Source organism: Pleurodeles waltl, chromosome 4_2, assembly GCF_031143425.1.
Source record: "Pleurodeles waltl isolate 20211129_DDA chromosome 4_2, aPleWal1.hap1.20221129, whole genome shotgun sequence".
NCBI lineage: Eukaryota > Metazoa > Chordata > Amphibia > Caudata > Salamandridae > Pleurodeles > Pleurodeles waltl.
The window spans coordinates 450,659,979-450,685,470 of record NC_090443.1 but is presented as its reverse complement, the minus strand read 5'-3'; positions in this window follow the sequence as shown (position 1 = coordinate 450,685,470).

The following is a 25,492-nucleotide window of genomic DNA, read 5'->3' as shown; positions in this document are numbered from 1 at the left end:
TACATAAACAAAAAGCCTAGAAACTCACTGAAATAACCAAAGGTCAATGTAAAGTTATAGTTAGGTGTAATAAAAAGATCTGTTTTTGTTTTAAAAAAACATAGAAAGTCATTGAGAAAAACAAAGGTTAACCCCATAGGTGCGTGCTTCGGCCACTGGTCAAAGCACGCACACCCTCCCTGGTGCGGGTCACGACCAGTGGCCGATGCCAGGGAGGGGTTTTAAAAATCCGCTGGTGCGTCACACCAGAGGATTTTTTTTTATTCAAAACTCCCTCTGGAGACACGGAAAATCTTCTGTGTCTCCCCCGGCCCCCCACCCGCCCCTCTGTGACGTCGCCACCAGTTGTCTAGTAGCGTGCATCTTGAAAGCGATGCACATACTCCAACCGATGCGTTTCAACAGTAGCTTTTAGGCAGCAATAAAAAAGTCAAGCTAACGCCTGTGATTATGTTTCTGCTGGAGAAGGATCAGACCTTTGTCTATTGGCAGTTTTGATCTCATACAGTAGCACAGAAGGTTTATATGCCTGCTGCAAAGATCAAATCTGTGTTTTATATGAATATCTGAGTGGATTAGTAAAGCCAGACATTACCTGCGCTATAATACAAATGAAATGTATGTGCGAGGGGGGCTATGGAGAGATGAAGGGCACTTTTGCTGGGTGGTAGTGAGGGAATCCGAGGAGGAGGTCATGGGAGCACCAATAATGATAGTCGGCCTGGGTGCCACAGGCGCTAAAGACTGTAACGATGGGTATGTGACAAGGTGAAATAATAGTGTGTCTTTTTATTTTTTTGAGTGTCTTGAGAGAACGTGCTGATTGAGGGAAAAAGTGAATTTAAGGTGACTGACCTTTACTGTTGCACACATCACACACACCCACCAGCAATTGTGTGACCATCTACGTAGGCTGGTGTTTTAGAGGGACAGTTTAGTTAGTAGTGGAGATGGCATCTCGGATGACTCGGGTTATGGAGGACAGCTCGGACGTAGGATCAGAGACTGAGACAGCAGTCTCTGAGACAGCATCTGAGGGATAGGACAATGGAGCAGACTTTGAGAGTGATGTTTCATTCGAAGGAGTCCAATCCGACAACTCCTCTTCCAGTGATTTTGAGGGAGGTGATGAGGACAGTCGTGCTGTCCCTTCACAAGCCCAGTCTGTGCAGCTGGACAATAGCGGGTTAGCCCAACCGGGAGAGCAGGTGCATGCAGCGGCAAGCACAGAGAGAATGCTCTCTTGGGAGCTCCCCAATTTAGTTCAGCCACAAAAGCCACTGCCCAAATCGTATTGTGAAGACTTCAAAATTATCTATCACAAAACAACTTGGTTTTGTAAGGTAGGCACCAGCGTTTTTGATCCTGGGCTCGGCAGCCATATAGAGAAACCTATCAAATCCAGACATTTCTAGAAACTAGACACCCAGGGAGGTCCACAGAGGTGTGACTTGTGTGGATTACCCCAAGGTTTCTTACCCAGAATACCCTGCAAAGGTGAAATATTGAATAAAACTCTATTTTTTCTTGCATTTCTGCCACACAAACTACAGGAGTATGCTGGGATCCACAAAATTCCTACCACCCAGTGTTTCTCCACCTGTCCTGATAAAAACACTACCCCACTTGAGTGCCTGTACCTAGTGCCTGCATCAGGAATGGATCACCCCAGGGTCAACTGTTACCCTCAAGTAAGGACTAACATTGACCGTTGTGTGATCCATTCCTGTCATGCGCACTTGGCCTACCCACAAAAGTGAGGTACCATTTTTATCATGAGACTTGGGGGATTGCTGTGGCTTCTCTCAGATTCCTGAACTTTCTATTGCCGAAATGTGCAGCAAACATGTTTTTTTAGCCAAACGTTGAGGTTTTCAAAGGATTCTGGGTGACAGAACCTGGTGAGATCCCCACAAGTCACCCCATCCTGGATTCCCCTAGGTATCTACTTTTCATAAATGTATAGGTTTGGTAGGTTTCCTTAGGTGCTGGCTGAGCTAGAGGTCAAAATCCACAGCTAGGCACTTTGCAAAAAATGTGTTGTGTTTTGGGGCATTTCCTGTCGAGGGCACTAGGCCTACCCACACAAGTGAGGTACCATTTTTATTGGAAGACTTGAGGGAATGGTGGGGGGAAGAAGTTTGTGGCTTCTCTCAGATTCCAGAACTTTGCAGCACCGATATGTGAGGAAAGAGTATTTTTTTAGCCCAATTATGAGGTTCGCAAAGGATTCTGGGTGACAGAACCCAGTCTGAGCCCTAGAAGTCACCCCATCCTGGATTCCCCTAGGTGTCTACTTTCCATAAATGTATAGGTTTGGTTTACAATAGAAAAATGTGGTGTGTCCATGTTGTGTTTTGGGGCATTTCCTGTCACGGGCACAAGGCCTATCCTCACATTTGTATCGGGAGACTTGGGGGAACACAGAATAGAAGAACAGGTGTTATTTCCAATTGTCTTTCCCTACATTTGTGCCTTCCAAATGTAAGGCAGTGTGTAAGAAATGAGTAATTTTTTTTAAATGCCCTGTAGTTCACATGCTAGTATGGGGACCACTGAATTCAGAGATGTGCAAATAATCACTGTTTCTAAACTCCTTATTTTGTGCCCATTTTGGAAATACATTGGTTTCCTTCATACCTATATTTCACGCTTTATATTTTAGCAAATGAATTTCTGTAAACCTGGTATACAATCAAAACCCATTGCAAGGTACAGCTCATTTATTGGCTCTGAGTAGCTTGGGTTCATGATGAAGCCACGAGACCTATATATCCCGCAGCCACGAGGGTCCAGCAAACATAACGGTATATTGCTTTTAAAAAATCTATCATAGCTGGAAAAAGTTACAGAAGAAAACTTAGTCAGAAAGGGCTGTTTTTTCCAACTCAATGCCAATATTTTTTTTATATCAACTGATACTTTCAGTAGAAAAATCTTAAAGAATCTACACAAATGAGCCCTTGCTGAATTCAGAATTTTAGCTACTTCTCAGAAATGTTTAGCTGTCTGGGATCCACCATTGGTTTCACACCCATTTCTGTCACTAACTGGAAGGAGGATAAAAGCACAAAAAATAGTAAAAATGGGGTTTGTCCCAGTAACATGCCAAAACTGTGTTGAAAAATTTGGTTTTCTGATTCAAGTCTGTCTGTTCCTGACAACTGGGAAGATGGTGATTTTATCACGCAAACCCTATGTAGATCCCATTTGCAGGGAAAAAGACAGATGCTTTCTTCTACAGCACTTTGTTCCCATTGTTACCCAACAAATCAAATTGTAGTTAATTTCTCAGTCTCCTCCATGTGAACCGACATACTCTGGGTGCCTTTAGAATCCCCAGGATGTTGGAAAAAAAGGACGCGTATTTGGTGTGAATAACTTATGTGGACAAAACGTTATGGGGGCCTAAGCACGAACTACCCCAAATAGCCAAAAAAGGGCTCAGCACTGGAGGCGGGGGGCGGATTAGGCCGAGCAGCCACAGTTTATAGTTAGGTGTATATGTCAGTGACATCATTAACATTTTGAACTAAGAAAACACAGAAATTCACTGGTTATAGTTAGCATAGTTAATTATAATGTGCGCCCTGTCATGCACTCCTTATGACCTCACGTATATATATATATATATAAAACAAACAAAAAAAAACCAATATATATATATATATATATATATATATATATAAGGAAATGCCTCCTTGGCATGGTTACCCCCTGACATTTTGCCTTTGCTGATGCTATGTTTTGAATTGAAAGTGTGCTGAGGCCTGCTAACCAGGCCCCAGCACCAGTGTTCTTTCCCTAACCTGTACTTTTGTTTACACAATTGGCACACCCTGGCATCCAGGTAAGTCCCTTGTAACTGGTACCCCTGGTACCAAGGGCCCTGATGCCAGGGAAGGTCTCTAAGGGCTGCAGCATATCTTATGCCACCCTGGGGACCCCTCACTCAGCACAGACACACTGCTTGCCAGCTGGTGTGTGCTGATGAGGACAAAATGAGTAAGTCGACATGGCACTCCCCTCAGGGTGCCATGCCAACCTCACACTGCCTATGCAGTATAGATAAGTCACCCCTCTAGCAGGCCTTACAGCCCTAAGGCAGGGTGCACTATACCATAGGTGAGGGCACCAGTGCATGAGCACTGTGCCCCTACAGTGTCTAAGCCAAACCTTAGACATTGTAAGTGCAGGGTAGCCATAAGAGTATATGGTCTGGGAGTCTGTCAAACACGAACTCCACAGCACCATAATGGCTACACTGAAAACTGGGAAATTTGGTATCAAACTTCTCAGCACAATAAATGCACACTGATGCCAGTGTACATTTTATTGTAAAATACACCCCAGAGGGCACCTTAGAGGTGCCCCCTGAAACCTTAACCAACTACCTGTGTAGGCTGACTGGTTTTAGCAGCCTGCCACACTCGAGACATGTTGCTGGCCACATGGGGAGAGTGCCTTTGTCACTCTGTGGCTAGTAACAAAGCCTGCACTGGGTGGAGATGCTTATCACCTCCCCCTTGCAGGAGCTGTAACACCTGGCGGTGAGCCTCAAAGGCTCACCCCCTTTGTTCCAGCACCACAGGGCATTCCAGCTAGTGGAGTTGCCCGCCCCCTCCGGCCACGGCCCCACTTTTGGCGGCAAGGCCGGAGGAGATAATGAGAAAAACAAGGAGGAGTCACTGACCAGTCAGGACAGCCCCTAAGGCAACCTGAGCTGAAGTGACTTTGACTTTTAGGAATCCTCCATCTTGCAGATGGAAGATCCCCCCAATAGGGATAGGAATGTGACCCCTTCCCCTTGGGAGGAGGCACAAAGAGGGTGTAGCCACCCTCAGGGCTAGTAGCCATTGGCTACTGCCCTCCCTGACCTAAACACACCCCTAAATTCTGTATTTAGGGGCTCCCCTGAACCTAGGAACTCAGATTCCTGCAACCTAAGAAGAAGAGGACTGCTGAGCTGAAAAACCCTGCAGAGAAAACGGAGACACCAACTGCTTTGGCCCTAGCTCTACCGGCCTGTCTCCCCCCTTCGGAAGAAAACTGCTCCAGCTACGCTTTCCCCAGGACCAGCGACCTCTGAAGCCTCAGAGGACTGCCCTGCTCTAGAAGGACCAAGAAACTCCAGAGAACAGCGGCCCTGTTCACCAAAGACTGCAACTTTGTTTCCAAAGAAGCAACTTCAAGACAACTGCGTTTCCCGCCAGAAGCGTGAGACTTGCAACTCTGCTCCCGACGCCCCGGCTCGACTTGTGGAGAAACAACACTTCAGGGAGGACTCCCCGGCGACTACGAGACCGTGAGTAGCCAGAGTTGCCCCCCCCTGAGCCTCCACAGCGACGCGTGCAGAGGGAATCCCGAGGCGCCCCCTGACCGCGACTGCCTGACTCCCAGATCCCGACGCCTGGAAAAGACTCTGCACCCGCAGCCCCCAGGACCTGAAGGATCGGAACTCCAGTGCAGGAGTGACCCCCAGGAGGCCCTCTCCCTTGCCCAGGTGGTGGCTACCCCGAGGAGCCCCCCCTTGCCTGCCTGCATCGCTGAAGAGACCCCTTGGTCTCCCATTGATTCCTATTGAAAACCCGACATGTGTTTGCACACTGCACCCGGCCGCCCCCATGCTGCTGAGGGTGGTAACTTTGGGGTTGCTATGAACCCCCAACGGAGGGCTACCTTGGACCCAAATTTGAACCCCGTAGGTGGTTTACTTACCTGCAAGAACTAACAATTACTTACCTCCCCTAGGAACTGTGAAAATTGCACTGTGTCTAGTTTTAAAATAGCTATATGTGTTTTATTTGAAAAGTATATATGCTATTGTGATTATTCAAATTTCCTAAAGTACTTACCTGCAATACCTTTTATGCAAAGTATTACATGTAGAATTTGAACCTGTGGTTCTTAAAATAAACTAAGAAAATATATTTTTCTATACAAAAACCTATTGGCCTGGAATTGTCTCTGAGTGTGTGTTCCTCATTTATTGCCTGTGTGTATGTACAACAAATGCTTAACACTACTCCTTTGATAAGCCTACTGCTCGACCACACTACCACAAAATAGAGCATTAGTATTATCTCTTCTTGCCACTATCTTACCTCTAAGGGGAACCCTTGGACTCTGTGCATACTATTCCTTACTTTGAAATAGTGCATACAGAGCCAACTTCCTACAATATATATATATATATATATATATATATATATATATATATCCAAGAAAGAGGTGACTCAATCAGATGATCTCACCAAAGTCAAGTAAACCAGCATATTACCAATGTGGAGAAGGATCTAAAGACAATAACTGCTCCGACGGATGTGAACCAGACTATCAAAAATTGAGGAATTTGTCTTGTAAGAGGTAGCCCATGATTCTAAAGAGAGATTTTTTAGAATGATGTGGGCTTCCCAGCTCAGAATAGGGGGCTCTTGCAATTCCATTTGTAACAGGAGCACAATCCTATTTTGTTTGAGGACTCAAGGTTAGCAACATAGGCCCTCATTCTGACCTTGGCGGTCTTTTCGCAAGACCGCTGAGTTACCGCCGCGGTGAAGACCGCCGACCGCGGCGGTGTGCCGCTGTGCGCATTCTGACCGCTGGGAGCGTTCCGCCGGAAAACCGCCAGCAGCCACACTGGCGGTCGGCGGGAAAGTGGAGACTGGTCAACCTCCACCGCCACGCCAGCAGAACACCGCCCACAGAATTACGACCCACATTTCCGTGTGGCGGTCTTCTGTTGGCGGTCTTCTGTTGGCGGTCACGTCCCTATGGCTCCCGTCGCCTCCCGGAGGACCAACGCACAAGGTAAGTTGATCGTCCGTGAGGGGAGGGGGTGGGGGGGTGTTGTGTGATGTGGGCGTGCATGGGGGTGTGCGTGGGAGTGTGTAGAGGGGGTGTGTGAGTGCGTGTATGCGGGCGGGGGGTGCTGCTGTGTCTATGGGTAATGTGTGCTGTTCGGCAGGTGCGCATGTCGGCATGTATGTGTGCGGGTATGTGTCCCCGTTGTGTATGTGTGTGTAGGGGGTGTGTATATGTGCATGTTGGGGGTGTGTGCATGTCGGGGTACATGTATGTGCATGTCGGGGTGGGGGTGGGGAGGGGGTTCGTACCACCTCTGGGGGGTGGCAGGGGGGTGGAGGGTGTGGGGGGAGGACTCGGGTGGGTAGTGGGGGGTGGGGGAGACCCCTATCAGTGCCAGGGAAGGAATTCCCTGGCCCCGATAGTGCTTACCGCCATGGTTCGCACGGCGGTTCCCGCCCGCAAGAAACCGCGGCGGTAGGCAGGGTCATAATACCCTTGGCGGTCTTGGGTCGACCGCCGGGCCGGAGTGCGCAAACTCCAGCCCCGCGGTCATGACCGCCGCGGCGGTCGGAGTGGAGAAGTAGCGGTCGGTCGCGGCGGGGACCGCCGCGGTCAGAATGCCATTTTTAATACCGCCGGTCTGTTCGCGGTCCGACCGCCGTCTCTCCGCCGACCGCCAGGGTCAGAATGAGGGCCATAGTCCTGAAGGCAACTGCTATAAAAGGGGAACTCACAAGCTGTTGGTCCAGACTCCTATTGTTCCTGGATATCACACCCATGCCAGCAGTCAGAACAGAATGTAGGAGTTAAGGAAGTAACCAGTGAATCATGTGACCCGAGTATTGATTTTATACCCTGAGAAACATACGGTGATCATGTGTGGTAAGAAATCGGTCTTCACCAAGATCGAAGTGGCTTCAGTGTCTGAATAGAACCTTAAGCAGAGTAATGGGTCACTCACCCAAAACTAGCTATTCACTACTCTAGACAACAGAGGTCTGGAATATGGAGCTCCTATCACCTCTGAGATAGTTTATAACTGAAGTGATCCACTGCTCCGCATCTTTTTACTAAGGCAATCCCCTGCTCTGGACCATTTTAACGCAGGTTTGTCTACTGGGAACAGATATCAAAGCTTGCCTTGGTTGGAGAAATTTCTAAAACTCTCCTCATTTTGGAACTGATTGTTGTTTCGTTGGCTAGTTGAGTTTGCATTTATTCACACTTTTCTTGTACATGGACAAGTTCCACAGCCTGCTTCTCACCTTCCGCTGCCACTATTCTTTGCATTCTGTGTATATCCTCCTCTACTTCTTTTGATTACCCACCACTATTTCCCCACACTTGCCTTTATATTGTGCACTTACTAAGAGTCTGGGACACTTTGGTCTCCTCTGTAAGGTACCCCAATGCCTCCCTGTGAAAATAAGGTGTATACCTCTGACCAGTCGAAGTGCCCAAGACCAGGGATTTGATTTTGGTGAATATTTGTAATATAAAAAGTGGGTTTTATAACCACTGAACAGTATACACACCTGCTCCATGCAATGGGTGATATGTAAATGTGTGGTGACACATTGTTACAAAAAAGATAAGGTTTCAAAAAAGATTTCTCAGCACTGGCTAATGGGTCCACGTCTTATTGCCCTTAGGTGGTCACGGTATGATGATAGGGTCAACCCCAGAGTGTCTGCCACATTCAAATGTGGATGTGTTCTTCCATAAATTGGAAAAACATCCTTCTCTTTCTTGTTGCCACATTTTGCGAGATTCTGGGGCAAGAGTCCACAGACAGACCCGTTTAGACTGTTCATTGTTTGTTTACTGACATCACCTAAAGTCTTTATCTGCTCACTTTGCCCTGGGATATAGCAAAGAACACACTAAAAAGAGAATGTCTGAGGTTCACTGAAGCAGGTTAATCCCGCACTGGTCAAGATGAATAGGCATTAAACTCTATCTCACCTACCAGGCACAAAGGTTTCAGGATGAAGGACAAAGAGATGTCACTGCAGGCTGGGATGTCTGAGATAGACATCGTCAATTTGAGGCAAAGGAAAACAATTACCCAATCCACTCATCTACATGCTAACCTTTGGGAACAGAAATAAGGGATTTCCTACAAAACAAGTCTGAAATGTAATTTTTCCATTAATCTGCATGAAAGTAGAGTGTTTCCATGTCCCAAACATGACGAAGGGCAGTTACGGGGACTAAACAGGGCTTGAAATAGAAAAGCTTGTAGGCTGTCCCTCTATAGAATTACAGGTACAAACACCTGTACGTCTGTACCCCTGGACTTTAATTGTGCTCTAACCACTGAGGACATATCAAAACCGGGTATGTGAAGATGGAAGCCACTCAAAATGGGGGTGCAATTTTGGTGTATCCCAGGGCAAAATGAGCAGGTAAAGACTTTAGTTGATGTCAGAAAGCAAACATAGACCAGTCTAAACCGGTCTATCTGTGGAATCTTGCCCCAGAATCTCGCAAAATGTGGCAAGAAGAAAGAGAAGGATGTTTTTCCAGTTTATGGAAGAACACATCCACATTTGAATGTGGCAGACACTCTGGGGTTGACCCTATCTTCATCCTGTGACCCCCTGAGGGCAATAAGACGTGGATCCATTAGCCAGTGCTGAGAAATCTTATTTGTAACCTTATCTTTTTTGTAACAATGTGTCACCACACATTTACACATCACCCATTGCATGGAGCAGGAGTGTATACTGTTCAGTGGTTATAAAACCCACTTTTTATATTACAAATATTCACCAAAATCAAACCACTGGTCTCGGGCACTTCGACTGGTCAGGGGTTTACTCCTTACTTTAGCAGGGAGGCATTGGGGTACCTTACAGAGAAGACCAAAGTGTCCCAGACTCTTAGGGAGTGCACAGTATAAAGGCAAGTGTGGGGAAATAGTGGTGGGTAATCAAAAGAAGTAGAGGAGGATATATACAGAATGCAAAGAATAGTGGCAGCGGAAGGTGAGAAGCAGGCTGTAGAACTTGTCCAGGTACAAGAAAAGTGTGAATAAATGCAAACTCAACTAGCCAACAAAACAAGAATCAGTTCCAAAAGGAGGAGAGTTTTAGAAATTTCTCCAACCAAGGCAAGCTTTGATATCTGTTCCCAGTAGACAAACCTACGTTAAAATGGTCCAGAGCAGGGGATTGCCTCAGTAAAAAGATGCGGAGCAGGGGATCACTTCAGTTATAAAGTACCTCAGAGGGGATAGGAGCTACATATTCCAGACCCCTGTTGTCTAGAGTAGAACATAGCTAGTTTTGAGTGAGTGAACCATTACTCTCCTTAAGGTTCTATTCAAACACTGAATCCACTTCCATCTTAGTGAAGACCGATTTCTTACCACACATGATCACCCTATGTTTCTCAGGGTATATGATCAATTCTCGGGTCACATGATTCACTGGTTACTTCCTTAACTCCTACATTTTGTTCTGGCTTCTGGCATGGGTGAGATATCCAGGAACAATAGGTGTCTGGACCAATGGCTCATGAGTTCCCCTTTTATAGCAGTTGCCTTCAGGACTATGGGCCTGATTCTAACTTTGGAGGACGGTGTTAAACCGTCCCAAAAGTGGCGGATATACCACCTACCGTATTACGAGTTCCATAGGATATAATGGACTCGTAATACGGTAGGTGGTATATCCGCCACTTTTGGGACGGTTTAACACCGTCCTCCAAAGTTAGAATCAGGCCCTATGTTGCTAACCTTGAGTCCTCGAACAAAATAGGATTGTGCTCCTGTTACGAATGGAATTGCAAGAGCCCCCTATTCCAAGCTGGGAAGCCCACATCATTCTAAAAAATCTCTCTTTAGAATCATGGGCTACCTCTTACAAGACATTTTCCTCAATTTTTGATAGTCTGGTTCACATCAGTCGGAGCAGTTATTGTTTTTAGATCCTTCTCCACTTTGGTAATATGCTGATTTACTTGACTTAGCTTGGCATCATATCCCATTATCTATGATCAATAACTTAAGAAGCCTCACTTGTGCACACCCTAGAGGTTTCACTTGAGACTTGGGAGTAGAGCCAGTGGATCTTTCCAGATAGTGATCTCTCGCATGACCCACTCTTTTGATCATCTGGCAATTAACATGTATGAATGTGTGTATGATTATACTGATACTGGGTCCTCAGAGAATTTTACCCTGTTGTGAGTAGCATAGGAAACACCATGGGGACCAAGAGACATTGAAAGGCAAACTGGACTATTCACATGTCTGACCTACCTAAACTAACTGCAGAATCCTGTGATGAGTAGGATACACAAAGATTGAGAGGTAGGTATGTCCCAGTGTCAGAACTACCAGCCAATACCTGGACAAAAAAATTAAATGATCTGAAGTACTTGCTATCTTGAAATGTGTCTCAATGATCTCCTGACCAAGGGGCCAGGCACAGATAATCTGCCCTACTCATACACTGCAGGGACAAGTATTTGACTCCTTGGTAAAAAGATTGAATGATAATGGTTCTTCTCTCATGGAAGTGACACTGGAAGAGACACTTGGCTAAGTTGTTAAAATTGTGTGCAGGTAGGACGTGGACTTCAAGTGAATCAGCCAAATTGCTCATTGGGGAGAGTGCTTTTGGAGCCACTAGTGCTATACAACTATGTTGAGGGAAAGATTTTATATTTTGAGGGAAGATTTCAGTCTTCCCTTCCCAAGTCTTCCCTTCCCAATACATACCTCTATATGATTTGAAATTTCAGTTTTGAGAGTATGTATAGGAGATTGTATTTGGAGGTAGTTATGATCAGAAAAGTGAGTGTATTGCTTACATGATACACCAAGGTGTGTAGCCTGCAAACATTAATGTAAAATGTTTGCAAAAAAATCTGTTTTTTAGCAATAGCAAAAGCAAGGTTGAAAATAATTCATCAGTAAAGTTTTTGGCTGTACCTGTGTAATCAAATATTACAGAAGCAAACTGCATAAAATAGCAGGTGGGCTGGACCTCATATATGCTGAACTTTGCTGAACGTAAAAAAAAACGGGGTCTGTGCAGGATTGAAATTAAAGGAATTTAATGGCAGTGGCAAACACTATAATATTAAATAGGCAAGAAGCATTGATAAACCAATAGCGTTAAAGCTGGAGTAACTGTCGAAATAATTTGGGTATTAAGTGGTTGTGAATGTTCGTGGTGGAGGAAAAATATTTAACAAAATGTAAGGCTCTGCCACATAGTTTAAACTTGTCAAGGTTTTGGATTTAAGTCATGACTTTACAGGACCAAGCCATAGTGACAGAGGTTGGGTCAGAGGTAAAATGGCCTCTCACCGAGAGTGTCAAAATCTGCAGATCCATTGTTAACGCCTTTGGCCGCCATCAGGCTCACCTTGTTGTTTTGTAAAATCTTCTAGAAGTGGTAGCAGAACAACTACCCAATCTAGGATTTGCCAACTTTTCCAGATGATTGGTCTCATGAAAGATCTCTATAGATAGCCTTTGATGATTCGTAATCTGCTGGGGCACAATCCATGATAGGGAGGCTTGCTACATGGGTACATCTAAGGCAGGGATACCTAAAGTACAGCCAGAGGGCATGCGGCCCGCCTGACTTTTAATTGCAGCCCCCATGAACAGCAGCACTGGGCTTGCTGTCCACTTGACAGAACAGGAGCATTCAGCTGGGAAACGGGCATACTTTATTGCACATTAACTAAGTGGCCTAGACAATTTATCTTTATAAATACCTTTAGTTTTCAAGATATCTTGCACTAAACATGTTAAAATGTGATAAACTGTCTGCAAACTCAAAAATGTATATTTTATTAACATGCACAAGCGTTTTACCTTACTAGATCGGATTATATCACTTCACTGAGAGGCATTTATTAGAAGTGATTGTTGCAAACATGACCTTGGAAACATTCATGCCACCCTCATACTGAATGCAATGCCATTAGTGAACCAAGAGGCAAGTAATTTGTCAGGTGCACCTTGTGTGTAGCCTTGGTTGTTATATAATTGGAACATTATAGTTTATTAAATAAAACACAAGAGAAGGTTTTGCATAGCACACATCCTGAACTTGTGTATTCCAAGGGGTTCTCATATGTGGGCACAAAGAAAAAAGAGGCAAGGTGAAATTAACCAATTGCCTAGGATTACACAGTTTGATCAACTGGAGAAGCCAGGACTGTTGCTAGGTTTTCTGATTTCACATTTTGCAATTCACCCACTGGATTAGAATCTATTTCCCTCTCACTGTTTGTTATCCACACCATGCATCTGCTTCATGCCTCCCTACGCCCACCTATCATCACCCCAACCATCGCCCTGCAGGCATCGGTGCGGCCCTCATGCATGCCACAAACAGTAATTTGTGGCCCCTGGGGAATCATTTGTGGGTACCCTTGTACTAAGCATATATTTGCATTACTCACATTAATGGATTAAATTCCAATATCTAACATTGAGAATTATGCGATTTCCACCCCATCCACATTGCAGCTACAACTTCCATTGACATTTTGCGAGAGATACTTCCACCAACAATGCCGAGATCTCTAAGTGTGAGGAAATTTCAATCACCATGAGACAGAAGTTCATCCTAAATAGAGGTGGATGGATTTTCCTCCAGCAAAATTATAAATGAACATGTAAGTACTTTTTTGAATCACGTTGTATGTTTTATGATTTAGTTCTACTAAAGGATTCTCCTTCAGTTTATCAGAAGGGAATGGATTTATATGTCTTTTCCCACTCCTCTGCTGCCTTCTCTCCCAAAGGAAAACACAAAACACCTTTGAGTAATAGGTATTTACCTTCATCTCAAAGCAGATAGATCCTAGCAATAGGCTGAGCAATTCGTTTAGGGTATCCTTTCTGTTACTTAGGGCATCATAGGTGGCTCTTCTATTTTATGTCAGAGAGGATAAAGGCGCAGTAGAAGCAAGAGAACATTAATCAGGTGTCCACGAAAAAAAGGTGGTAGCTAAGTGCATAATAATAATTGAAAAATACCATCTATTCCTCCTGGCTCACCCCAAACCTCAGTTCACTACTATGATCTCTCAAACAACACTACTAAATTCTTCTCTCATGACTGATCTCAAACCTCATTTTACTACTATGATCTCTGTAATCCATTTCATCAGACTCTCCCCCTCTATCTCTCCTTTTACTCATCTCAGAACTCATTTTACTACTATGATCTCCCAACTAGCACTTTCTAGATTCTTCATTCTTCTATCCCTCCATTATCCTATTCAATCCAACTAACACACTCACATGTCCACCGCTCAAATTAACTTGTATTTCCTTATACTAATCCACCACTAATCCTTTTGAGTTCTGGAGTAGTGTGCTACTCCCCAAAAAGCTCTTCAATGCCTAGTCAGGGGTATTAAGTGCTATATGAATACCATTACAATTACATATTACAGCAGTCATGACATATTCTATGACATCACTTATTACATCACTGATGACATCTCAAATTACATAATTCATGATGCCACTGACACTTTTGTTCACGTACTGACCCTTCTCTTTTGTTAGTTACAGAGTATACCTTCCACATTTTTTGTGCATCAAAGTGGCATTTGGGAGTGCAAAAAATTATTTGCAGTCCTGAATATTACTTTTATTGAAGCTATATCTAAAACTTCATCATCTTCCATTTACAATTACTTACATTGAATATCATTGTTGTTATTAGGTGCAGGTAAGGTGTGGTTTAAAATGAGAGTTAAGACTAGAGGTTGGGTTTAGTTTAGGATAATGAGAAGGGTTAAGATCAGGTATGGTGATTAGTAAGGATTAGGGATTGAGTTAGGATTAGGGTTAGTAGGAGTGCCTGTTGATCCAATACATTTTGGCCATAAAATAGTTCAATAGTGAATTTATTGATTTCAGTACATTTAAGATTACATTAATTTGTCATCATGCATATTTACTTTAGTCAACTTTCTATAAAACTCATTTTTCCAATCAAGTATTTTTCATGTACATATTTCTAAGATAAACACCATATGCATTGTTTTGTTTTCATCTATTCTGTTGCGTTTTTAAAAGTAAAAACATTTTACAACAATTTATTGCAACCAAATTTGTAATCTCATTAATCTGCCAATCACATTTGACTTCCCATCTGCAGACCTCCACTGGGACGTTTTGTATCTGACAGTCTGTCTCCAGTGGATCATACATAGATACCTCTGCACAAGGCAGCCACCAGCCGCATCACTCCAGTTTCTTCTGCAGTTCCACATTGTGAGCTGCTGAAGTTCTTTCTCCAGGTGTCCATGTTAGTTGGGTTGCAGACACTTGCTCTTGTAAGCATCTGAAGCTGCCATACTTTCTTATCAGTGTGGTCTTTGTTCTCATCTTATCAAAGAGCACTTGGTTTCCATTCTCTTCTCTTTCCCTGGCAAGTGCCTTTTCTGACCAAAGACAATACACTGAGTAAAGTGACCCAGATCTTAGAATCTTTACCTTGAAATGCTGATGGTTTTTCCTGTGTGACTGTTCTGTCCACCACAATGGAAAATACAATTTTATGTTAAAGAATTTATACTTGATGGACATTTGTTTTGGCCCATTATCATCCTTGAGAACCAGATTTAAAAAGAAAAACATGAAGTCTAGTTATCATAGTAACATTTACATACTAATGGTAAGGTATTGCACACATTTCATTCTTCAAGATAGAGTTTTAATTTTTGATATTTTTGGTATTGATTTTCATATGGTTTTGATGTTCATCCTCTAAATTATTTGAAAAAAGAAAGAAAGATAGAGAGAAAGTGAGAGTAAAGGGTCATGGGTTTTCTTTCAAACTAATCAACTATGGACTTTGAGATAATAGGCACTCGCACTATTCTTGGCTGCAACAATTTTTGTTGCTGGATGGTCGAACAAAGAAAACCTGGGTACAAGATGTTATGTTTGTGCAGTGAAGCAGTGTTTTACATGTCAGAGCCCTATCCTTGTTATATAAAGGAGGAGGTGAATAATAGTAGCCCCTTCTGTGTTACCATAAAATCAGATTACGAAATCATTAAAATAAACTCTGTTCTTAATTGGCCTGTTAACATTCCACTTTATGTAATGTCATACAAAGATAATTCTTCATTCTATTATTGTACCATTACCTGTACATGGTGTCCCAAAAAGCCTGCAGCATGCAATGCTGACCCCCTTAATGTATGTTCTGTTGTGAAGCAGAACTGAATTCAGGGAATCTGTTGGGACAGTTTGCAAATTCAATTTGAATGGTTGATTTTGAACTAACCATCATCTGTTAAATGTTCATACAAATTTCTAAGTCTGAGCATGAACCAAAAAACAGTCTAATGTACACTTGTGGCATTTCATTGAAAACAGATGCCAGCAGGGTTGATAAAACCTGACTGATAGAGCAATGAACGGCTTAAGATCCAACATTGAGAGTGTTCTAAATGGACATGAATTGGTGCCTTGTTAGGATGAGGGTGTGGGATATAGGAACGGTGAGGCCTGATGTGTACCAAATTTACAGGAAATCCATGCCACAAAGTGAAATATTAATTTGGTAGATGGTACTTCTTTCAGCTTAATTACCACAAGACAGTTCTAAAATAATCTATGTTCAACCACTAATAGCAATGGCACATGTAGCAGGCAGTTAATCCAAAAAATACATGTTGAGTTCAAGTAATACCAAATATTACCAAAGTTAAGAACACGCCTCTCACATGAGGGAAAATTAGGAAAGGGAAAGCACTAAACTATAATTCGCCAACTGAAAGTTACAGTTTACAGTTGACCGAAACCTGGATGCAATTTCAAGCCGACGGCGATGGAGTGGGGGTCAAGTAAGCCTAGTGGGTTGTAGCAGTCAAGGTTTTTTTCTCGGGACTTAGAAGATGTTTTGGTTCTCAAAGTCCTCCAGTGTCATGTAGGGCAGATTTGCTGCCTCACCTTGGCTTAAGATTTTATCTTTCGACATACGGCCTGATTTAGAGTTTGGTGGACAATTAATCCACCACATACAAATGTGACGGATATCCAGTCTGTTAAATTACAAGTGTATTGTAGCCTAATGTACATGTAATAAGGAGGATAACCATCATGTTTGTGACAGAGCACCCATCTGTCAAGCTCTAAATCAGGTTCTTTCTGCCTTAAAATCCTCCTAAGGGGTAAGGCTGGATGCCATTGCTCAGTTGGTCTCCTTGAGGCTGAATTCCATCACCATGGAATCCTGCTGAAGCCTTTTTCTTGTAGCAAAAAGCTCAGAGCATGGGAATCTGGCCATCCTGCCTGCCAAGCTCCCACATTCCTTTTGGAAGACTTAAAATACTGTCTTGGTCCTCCGGAGGTGAAAATAAATGGCTAAGTCCTGCATAGTTTTTGTTACTGGGAAAGGTCCTCCCGATTACCCCTGCAGACTATTAAACAACCAAACCGTACTCAGAGGGATGAAAGGCTGATTTGTATTTATGACTTGAAGGTCACAGCAAATGTCAATGAAGAGTACAGTTACTTGATTCAGTAATCCACCACATAGCCAGGCACAAAACTTGCATAAACTTGGGCCTCCTTTACAAGCAATGATATAAACAATTTACAACCACAAACATTGTTGTAAATACTTTATGCCAAAGACTCAAGTCCTTGTACTGCAGCAGTCTCTTCAAATTAATAAGATTGAGTAATGATCTTTTACCAGTCACATGAATTTACTCAGACCTGAGAGTGAAGGTGTTTCTCCTGTGCTGCTTTGAATGTATTTCCTTATGTGCAGCATTTGTAATGAAAAACACACTAAAATACAAACAGTTGTCACAATTACACCATGATACAACCCAGTGCAGGAAGGGCTGAAAGAGAAGACAGATAACTTGTAAAATGTCTGCCCTGTCCTCATAATACCCTCATAATACATATGTGTAACAATGTGGTACCTTTCATTGATAAAATCACAGTAAGCAACATGTACTCCCTCTACGGAGGTGATGTGACACCAAATCATATTACAACGTATCTGCAGGAAGTGCAAACCACTCACTCTCTACCCTGAGTCCCTATTTGCATATGAATATTAGAGTGCATGGCAGGTGACCATGGTTTTGTTGGCTCCCAAAACCATGCATTCATGTTCACCCTTCCTTAGATTTTCACTTAAGTGTGAAGTTGCACAACAGGAGACTCGCTGCCATGCAGATCCAAGACTTGTTTGGCCACATGCGGGCATTTTTTAATGAGGGGAGCAATGCTTAATTAAAGTCGGTGTTGTAGGTGGGGCCATCAGCACTCAGTTTGGGGGGCCAACACTTATCTTTCCTTATCAGACTATAACTAAAAGCAAGATAGTGAAAAACACAAATGGGGCAAGAGGAGGTAGAGAAAAACAGAAAAAGTGATAAAGTAAGAAAACACGGTTGAAAAAACTGAATAACAGATAAATGGGCAGAGGGTGTTTGGTGGCAGATGAAATCAGCAAATTAAGCAATGAAGGGGAGACTGTATTATCCCGGTGGCCCTAAATCAGAACAAGTAACATTGGGCTAAGTCATAAGTGGTAGTGCAAAGTCCTTCAAAACTCTCATGAGCATAATCTAAGAGTGGACGACATTGGACCAACAACAGCCATTGCCTCAAACATAGATATGCTCCTTGGAAATTCAGGTGAAGCATGTTGTCCATTTTCTGGCCTCACATCTGAATTGGTCTCAATATATGCTCCTGCAGTAAGGGGATGAGCCGTGGTTCTAGAGGACAGTAGGTTTTGTAGAGGTTGGTTCACAGGTGTCCAACACAAGTCAGAGAGGGACGGATCCGAATCAGATTTACATTATGTTATTTTATTACCTTCCTAATCTGGGATGATGTACCTTCCTGGACATAAGGCATGAAACTGCATTTAATTTATACAGTTTTCAAGATTACGTGGCTGCCTCTTTTATTTCTACTACTTTTTGAGTTTTTCCCTAAGCTATTTGCTAGGACAAAAGTGTTTTTGTGCAGTTGTATTTTCGTCATCATCTCCTTTTTTGGTGTTATTTTAAACTGCAACACTAATTTCTTCGCCTCTCTTTTGACAGCAAACGTTAGTCTACAAGCAAGAGCCATGTTTGAAATAGTTTGCTCGGAAATATTCGAGTCTGTCGTTGCTGACAGTGCAAACAAAAGGGAAAAAATGAAATTGATTTGAAACTAATGTTAACTGACAAACAGATACACAGGCTTCATTGTGTTTATTCAAAATATTGGAGAAAAAACATTTTGTGTGGACAAAATATCGTGTCAAAAATATCCAGGACAAAAATGTTGTGAAGGTAAGTTTCTACAGGTGAGCAAAGTTAGATGTGAGTTAAGAATTGTAAATGTAAAATTATCTATTTGCACCTTTCTTTTTGATATTTTGGACCTCGATATTGTTGGCGTGATATTCTGTCCACAAGATATTTTTGTGTCTGATATTCTGCAAGTGATCCCAGGGGGGAGGAGACTGCAGTTGAGATGTCATCAACACAGTACAGGAGACTGAACAACTGCATAAGGGGTTCTGCTGTTGTTATATAATCAACACAGGGCAGGGGCTAAATTGACAATAGTTTAAAATTGTACTATCATCAGAAAACCAGGCTAACAAAATGTTTACCACACCACAGACACTTTAAAAAAAAATCAAACAAGTAATCAGTCAAAGAAAATGGCTACTAGAAATGGGATACTGACAAAGAAAATGGGTTAGTGTATTAGTAATTTTTCCTTTCCGGTGTGCGTATGTTAATATGCTTCCCAGACCTCCAACTTTCTTGTAATAATTATAATGACATATTTATCATAAATTGCTACGTATGGTCACCACTGCATGCTATAAATATGTATGATAGTATGATATTAACCCTTTTTATCCGACGTCATGGGGGTTGTGTGCGTTGGACAGCCCCCAGCCATCCTCTCACATGAGCCAGGAAATCCCTCTGGTGCAGGCACTAGAGGGACTAACTGCTGCTAAGAACAGCATCGGGAGGTAGGGAACGGCTTCCCCACCTCCCTATGCTGTTTTTGGTTTCCAGAGAAATGATGACCAGTGCACACAGCGTGCTGATGTAATTTCTCTGAAAACTATAGTGAAATGAGTCAATTGGCTAATTTCACTTTCTCTGCATCAGTTAATCGTGGTGCTATTTTAGCCTCCCGAGCACCGATCCAGACAAGAGAGGTATCGTTGGAAAGAGGAGAATCTTGCCTTTCCAATGGTACCCCTCCCAAATAGATCCCTGCTTGGGGATCACCTGAGGGGGCGATCCCCAACCAGGGATCCACTCTACTAGACACCAGGAAGGGGCAGCAGCCCCTTGGGCAAGGGCTTTTGCTCCCCCAGTATTGTTTTGCACATTTTCAGTGTTTCTGCCCCCCTTGGGGGCAGATGGGAGCAATAGTTCCCGATCTACCCCCGGAAAGGAGAAAGCCCACTAGGAACGAGGGATTCATTTTATATATACAAGTAGGGATGGGAGCTGCCCTAAATGGGCATTGTAGTGGCCCACCCCTCCCAAAATTTGGCGTAGTCTTTCTGCCCTCCTGGGGGCACATGGGTGCAATAGCCCTCCCCCGCCGCTCCAGGGGGGGCAGAAAACCTACTAAACACCATGGATGGGTTTTAAAAAAAAAAAAAGAGGGGTGGGGGCTGCCCACCATGTCTTTCTGACACCCCTCGTCCATTGGGGCAGTTGGGGCTGCAGACCAATCTCCCCAGTGACAGGAAGCCCATTAGGCACCAGGGAATTGTTTTTTTAATACTTACAGATGATGGGCTGCCCAAAATGGGCATGATAGTGTCCCCACCCTTCCTACACACAAATGGGCACAGTCTTTCGCCCCCCTGGAAGGCAGATTGAGGTTATTGCCCCCAATCCTCCCCCTTGGGGGGTGTCAGAAAGCCCACTAGACACCAGGGAAGTTTTTTTTTTAAAAGAGGGGTTGGGGCATGGCCATGCCCCCACCCCAAAAACATGGGGACAAAGTCTTTCTGCCTCCTAGGGGCAGATGGGGTAATAACCCCCGATCCGCCCCCCAGAGGGGCCGACAGCCCATTAGATGCCAGGGAATTACAAAAATAGAGGGGTGGAGGCTGACCACCACCATGGGCATGGTTATGCCCCCACCCCAACTGAAGGGGGTAATGGTATTTCTGCTCCTCCCCCCCCCCGCGGCCTAAGGCATCTCATCCCAATAGCAAGCAAGAGGGCATTTTACTTTGACATATAGGCCAAGAGAGCTTGTCTAACTCCCAATATTGTCCCACTTGCAAATGTGAGTGGCTGCACTTTTTGGACTGGGGTACTCTGCTACCTGGAAAAACCTACCAGACCCATACACTTCTGAAAACTAAACATCTGGGGAAGTCCAGGGTGGTGTGATTCACATGCACCCCACACTCTTTTCTTATCTACAATGCCCTGCAAACCTCCAACGTTGGCTGAACTCATGCATTTACCCTACATTTCTGTGATAGAGTCTTCCAGAATCTGCATGAATCCACAAAATTCCTCCCACCTAGCATTGCCCCATCTGTACCCATAAAAATTCAGCTCTACTTGTTTGGGTGCTCAAAGCATAGTCAGTCTAAGAACATATTTTAAAAACTGCCCATTTGGACCCACTTTGGTTCCCACTCAAATGTTACATGTTTTTGGGCCTTCCCTATTGCAGGCACTTAGCCCACCTACAGAAGTGAGGTATCATTTGTATCGGGAGACTGAGGGGAAGGCTGGGTGGTAGTAAATTTGTGTCTGTGCAGTGATCCCATACAGAAATGTGAGGAGAATGTGATTTTTTTAGCTAAATTTGAGGTTTGCAGGGAATTCTGGGTAGGAAAACATTAGGGGATCTATGCAAGCCACACCTTCCTGGACTCCCCCGGGTGTCTAGTTTTAAGAAATTTCTGGGTTTGTTAGGTTTCCCTAGATCGCCGCTGAGCCCGGGACCAAAAATGCAGGTTCTCCCCTGGCAAAAACAGGTAATTTTGTGATAGATAATTTTTATGTCTCCATAATATGTTTTGGGTCCTTCCCCATTGCAGCCACTAGGCCTACCCACACAAGTCAGGTAGAATTTTTATCAGGAGACCTGAGTTTTATTGGGTGGCAGCAAATGTGCAGCTTCCCTTAGATCCCAGCACAGAAATATGCAAGAGATTCTGGGTAACAGAACCTGGTGGGAGCCACACAAGTCACCCCATCCTGGATTGTCACCCCATCCTGGATTTTCCTGGATGTCTAGTTTTTAAAAAATGTACAGTTTTTTTAGGTTTCCCTTGGTGCTGGCTGAGCACAGCCAGGTATATTGCAAAAAAGGGTCAGTTTTGGGTGGAAAAATGTGATGTGCTCACATTGCATTTTGGACCATTTCCTGTTGCAGGCACTAGGCCTACCCCCACAAGTGAGGTACCATTTTTATTGGGAGACTTGGGAGATTGCTGCAAGGAAGGTAGTCTATTGCTTTCCCCAGATTCCAGAACCTTCCATCTCAGGAATGTGAGGAAAATGTGTCATTTTAGACTAATTGTGAGGTTTGCAGGGGATTCTGGGTAACAGAATCTGGTGAGAGACACATAAGGCACCCCATCCTGGATTCCCTTAGGTGTCTAGTTTTCAAAAATATGCAGGCTTGCTAGGTTTCCCTAAGTGCTGGCTGAGCTACGGCCCAGGATCCACAGCTAGGCACATTGCCAAAAAAGAGTCCGTTTTAAGTAGAAAAATGTGCTGTGTCCACGTTGCATTTTGGACCGTTTCCTGTCACAGCCACTAGGCCTACCCACACAAATGAGGTACCATTTTTATTGGGAGACTTAGGGAAACACAGACTAGTAGAACAAATTGCACCTTCCAAATGTAAGACAATGTGAAAGAAAGAAGTAATTTTGAGAAATGCCCTCTAATTGACACGCTAGTAAGGGTACCCCCAAAATCTGAGATGTGCAAAAAAACACTGCTTCTAAACTCCATATCTTGTGTCCACATAACGGAAATTCATAGGTTTCCTTGATGCCTATTTTTCACTCTTTATTTTACCAAATGAATTACTGTATACCTCGTACACTATGAAAAACCATTGCACTGTGTACCTCGGTTTCTTGGTGAAACTATGTATTCGCACAATCAGAAGGGTCCTGTGAACATAACAGTATATTGCTTTAATTGATGCCATTTGCAGGGACAAATCAGACACTTTCTTCTGCAGTAGGTTTTGTTTCCATTTTCCCCTCAAAAAACAAAATTTAGATGTATTTTGGCTACTTTCTTGGTCCACACCAGGGGAATCCACAAACCCTGGGTACCTTTAGAATTCCCAGGATGCTTGAAAAAAGAACACACATTTGGGGTGAATATCTTAAGTGGACAAGAAGTTATAGGGGCCTAAGCACGAACTATCCCAAATAGCGCAAAAAAGGCTTAGCCAGGGGGGGATGGGGGAGGCTTAGCAGCAAAAGGGTTAACAAATATAACATTGCTAAGTTGACTAACCCTATATAATGTTCCTAATGTCCAGTCTGTTCCTCCAACACCCTATAAGTTTTCTTTTCCCTCCCTTAGGATGATTACCTCCGTTTAGGTAATTACAATTTTTATCCATTTCTGGACTATCATGTGATAAACTAGTGCATTCTGGGTGTTGTAGTATTATTTTGCTTCCTATGAACCAATTAGACTAAAACATCTGAGGCAATGATTTGTAGGTGAAATGTTAAGGACTGGACGCAGTGTCTGTAAAGGCTTGGAGTCAGGTGGCCACCCTACTCAGCCTCCCATCCCATCACTGTCAGCACAGACAGAAATCCCCTCCTGCCAAGTCGGCACCGATACCCATGATAAAAAATGGAATTAACAATTGACAAAACTGGATCCTCGCCCACCTATCGCCTACCTCCATTGGGTCTGCAGGTAACTGAGTATAGTGGGATATGGTAGGGGGGAATATGACATTCAACAGGCATTTTTCTCCTCCGGTATTCTGGTAAACCAAAAGAAAAGCGAGATAGAAACACATATGAACACAATCTTCAGAGCATGTTTTTTCATAGCTCATATGTCAGATCAGTGAATACACAGGATTTGAATACAGTGCTCTTGAAATTGTCTCTATGTGTGAGCCAAAGAAAATGCATTGGCCAAGCCAATAAGTTTCAATTTTTGGCTTTGCCAATGGTTATTGCTGATGCTGAGCAGCATCATTAAAAAAAAGTCTCAGTGCGATACTGTACATGTACACATGCACGTCTACACCATGATTCTATGGCAGCCACAGCCTGATAGCATATATGCATGCTTACACAAATGTGCCTCAGTGGCTATTTTGACTGTTGTCTCTTTTGTGGTGACACATACTTGTGCATGCTTCATGGTGCATGTACATGTAAATCACAAGATGCAGTGGCCATTTTTTTTTTTTTTTTTACTTTCCTATTCCTAAATTGCAGGCATTCATATTGGGGAAGTAAGGGGCATATTTATACTTTTTGATGCAAAACTGTATGAACGCAGTTTTGCACCAAAAAGTTTAGCACCGGCTTGCGCCATTCAAGAGTGCCAGACGGGCACCATATTTATGGAATGGCACAAGCCGGTGCAAAGGGTGGGCTAGCGTAAAAACAAAATGATGTTAGCCAGGTGGGAGAGGTGGTGTGGGAGAAGGGGGTTTTGCACCAAAAAATGATGTTAGGCTGGTTAGAGGCAAAAACATATTGCCTCTAACCAGCCTAGCATCATTTTCTGATGCAAAACCATCCATACCACATGACTCCTGTCTTAGAAAAGAAAGGAGTCATGCCCACCACCCCATTGGCCACCACAGGGGACCAGTGTCCCCTGGGCATGGCCACTGCATCCTGTGCCATGCAGGGGGCCCCAAGTTGGGCCCCGATGGCACTTTAATAAAAGAAAAATACTTACCTATACTTACTCTACTTATCTGGGATGGGGTCCCCCATCCTCTGGTGTCCCTCTGGTGTGGGTGGGGGTGTTCCTGGGGCTTCAGGAGGGCACCAGTGGACCCATTCCATGGTGTTTAACCATGGAAATGGGTCCACTGGTCCCTTAACGCCTGGTCAGGTGTTAAATAATGGTGGAAAACAACCTTTGCACCATTGTTTAGTCCCTCCTCCCACTGTGCGTCATTTTAGCGCGGGGGATAAATATGGGGTTAGGACCATTTATTAGATGGTAACGCCTACCTTGCATCTCATTGACATAAGGTAGATTCACGCATCTAAAAAATGGTGCAAACAATATTTGACATTAGACGTGTCTAACGTCAAAATATAAATATGGAGTTAGTTTTGCGCTGAACTGAATTTGGTTTTTAAAAAAAAAATGCTAATTTGGCACAAATGGAGTATAAATATGATCCTAAGCTTTTTAGAAAGTTGCACAAAAGTGTATTTAAGTGAATGGAATGTTCCGGTATCAAATTGCATCTGTCATGCCATGCTAGAAATTAAAAAAAATATATATATATTGAAAAACGGGAACTAGTGGAGCAAGGGAAAAATGAAGGAGCCTGTGGAGGGTTAATTAAAAAACTGAGTGTAATTGAGGGGGTGTGGGAAGCTACAGAAAATCTGAGGGCGATAAATCAACATTCAGAGCCAAAGGACTTGGTGATATGTAAGGCAAGCAGCATATGGGGAGAGGGATAGAG